Source organism: Schistocerca cancellata, unplaced genomic scaffold (assembly GCF_023864275.1).
Source record: "Schistocerca cancellata isolate TAMUIC-IGC-003103 unplaced genomic scaffold, iqSchCanc2.1 HiC_scaffold_862, whole genome shotgun sequence".
In the NCBI taxonomy this organism is placed as follows: domain Eukaryota; kingdom Metazoa; phylum Arthropoda; class Insecta; order Orthoptera; family Acrididae; genus Schistocerca; species Schistocerca cancellata.
The window spans coordinates 57,501-60,000 of record NW_026046872.1 but is presented as its reverse complement, the minus strand read 5'-3'; the positions used below and the strand labels follow the sequence as shown (position 1 = coordinate 60,000).

At 56.9% G+C, this 2,500-nt stretch overlaps 1 non-coding gene across 1 annotated transcript in view; it reads left to right on the top strand.

Moving 5' to 3' along the window:
* Positions 1–1,861: 1,861 nt before the first annotated feature.
* The window catches only part of LOC126147449 (small subunit ribosomal RNA), a 1,909-nt gene continuing 1,270 nt past the window's right edge, over positions 1,862–2,500 (top strand). Inside the window, exon 1 of the ribosomal RNA XR_007530294.1 lies at positions 1,862–2,500. This exon is cut by the window's right edge and continues 1,270 nt beyond it. This is a non-coding gene — a ribosomal RNA (small subunit ribosomal RNA).

The window sequence follows — 2,500 nt, the reverse complement described above, 5'->3', positions numbered from 1 at the left end:
CCCAAGTTGTACCGCAATCTACCCCAAGTTGTACCGCAATCTACCCCAAGTTGTACCGCAATCTACCCCAAGTTGTACCGCAATCTACCCCAAGTTGTACCGCAATCTACCCCAAGTTGTACCGCAATCTACCCCAAGTTGTACCGCAATCTACCCCAAGTTGTACCGCAATCTACCCCAAGTTGTGCCGCAATCTACCCCAAGTTGTGCCGCAATCTACCCCAAGTTGTGCCGCAATCTACCCCAAGTTGTGCCGCAATCTACCCCAAGTTGTGCCGCAATCTACCCCAAGTTGTGCCGCAATCTACCCCACGTTGTGCCTTAACCTAACCCACGTTGTGCCTTAACCTAACCCACGTTGTGCCTTAACATAACCCACGTTGTGCCTTAACATAACCCACGTTGTGCCTTAACCTAACCCACGTTGTGCCTTAACCTGCTCTGTAAATGGCATATGACACGTTACATTAATGTATTGTTGTCCAACCGCAACCCGCTCAGAATGTTGTGTACACAGCTACGTGTCATCTCCCCATAACAGCTGTATTGCAGTGTGGTACGCCATAGAGACGTGTGGGAGTAATGGACGCAGTGGATGGCGATCAGCATGAGCCGTCTGTTCATGTAGTGGCGCGTGTATGCAGACATAGTAGTCTCTTCTCACACAATGTGATAGCACGGTGTCCCGCGTTCCACATCTGCGACATGCTACAGAGGCCGGTTGACAGTTCGTCGCGCAATGGACATCGCATACGTACGGGGGCACCTTCCACGTGCCCTCTAGTCGGGCACATTTTGTTGCGTGGATGTGAGCGGATGTAGTGTGTCTTGACACCTGACAGGCAGGCATGCAATAATAGTTGACTTTGCAAACGGGGATGGACGTGGACGTGTACGTTTACTGGTGACGTTACGCAAATGAACAACTGGTAACCCGTTGTGGTGCGGTTGATCTTGCTGGAGGTACATCTGTGAGGGCAACGATCGGTACAGCTATGACGCGGTTGTGTCAGCGATACCCACCACACCAATGAACGTGAATGTGGATCTGGGTGTGAAGCGATAAGCGGCTGTGGGTGGGTGGGACTGTCCCCGGCCGGTGAGGGGGGGGCCGCCCGGCGTGCTGGCCGCGCGGTGCGTGGGCGCACGCGCTACAGCCGGCTGGTGGGGGCGCCCAGTGGCAGGCGCGCCGGCCGACGGACGCGGCAGGCGGCGCAGCTGCGCGCCGGGGCACCCTGCGCGCGGCGCCGTGCAGCCAAAGTGGGTCCTCGCCGGCCCGGTGCGAAGCGCGGTGGACATCTGCAGTGTGCTGGTCCGATTGAGGACTGTGTGCGTTGAGGATGCGCCGCCGCCCGGCACTCGGCGCCGCGACGCCGTCTGCTGCTCGGTCGCCCCAGCGGTTCTCGCTGGTGGTTTGTATCGCAGTTGTGCAGACGTGTTGGCACGTGCGCTGTGCTGGGAGAGTTCGCTTCGGCACCCACGTGGGGCCTTTGCCCTTCTGTGGCGCTGGCGTTGGAGCTGCCGGTCACCGTAGGTGGCGCGTGTTGTCTCCCGCCGGCAATGCCACGACAGCACGCTCCCGGGCCTCTGTCGGCAGCGGCAAGCTCAGTTGGGAGCACGGGTGGTCGCACCTAAAGCGTCTACTCGCCTAACTCCGGGCGATTGCGCCTCTCTCGAACCCGACCAAGTACTTAGGACGGCGCTGCGCGCCGCCGGGACCTGAGAGGGTTTCGAGGTGTATTGTGCAGGGGAGCTCAGCCTCCTCCTGTTTGCAGAATAATTGAGCGGACGCTTGCGTGTTCGCGCGGGCCCCCGGGACACACTCCCGGGCGGCCGGCTGCTCAGCTCTAGTTGACGCAGCTCCCTGGTTGATCCTGCCAGTAGTCATATGCTTGTCTCAAAGATTAAGCCATGCATGTCTCAGTACAAGCCGCATTAAGGTGAAACCGCGAATGGCTCATTAAATCAGTTATGGTTCCTTAGATCGTACCCACGTTACTTGGATAACTGTGGTAATTCTAGAGCTAATACATGCAAACAGAGTCCCGACCAGAGATGGAAGGGACGCTTTTATTAGATCAAAACCAATCGGTCGGCTCGTCCGGTCCGTTTGCCTTGGTGACTCTGAATAACTTTGGGCTGATCGCACGGTCCTCGTACCGGCGACGCATCTTTCAAATGTCTGCCTTATCAACTGTCGATGGTAGGTTCTGCGCCTACCATGGTTGTAACGGGTAACGGGGAATCAGGGTTCGATTCCGGAGAGGGAGCCTGAGAAACGGCTACCACATCCAAGGAAGGCAGCAGGCGCGCAAATTACCCACTCCCGGCACGGGGAGGTAGTGACGAAAAATAACGATACGGGACTCATCCGAGGCCCCGTAATCGGAATGAGTACACTTTAAATCCTTTAACGAGTATCTATTGGAGGGCAAGTCTGGTGCCAGCAGCCGCGGTAATTCCAGCTCCAATAGCGTATATTAAAGTTGTTGCGGTTAAA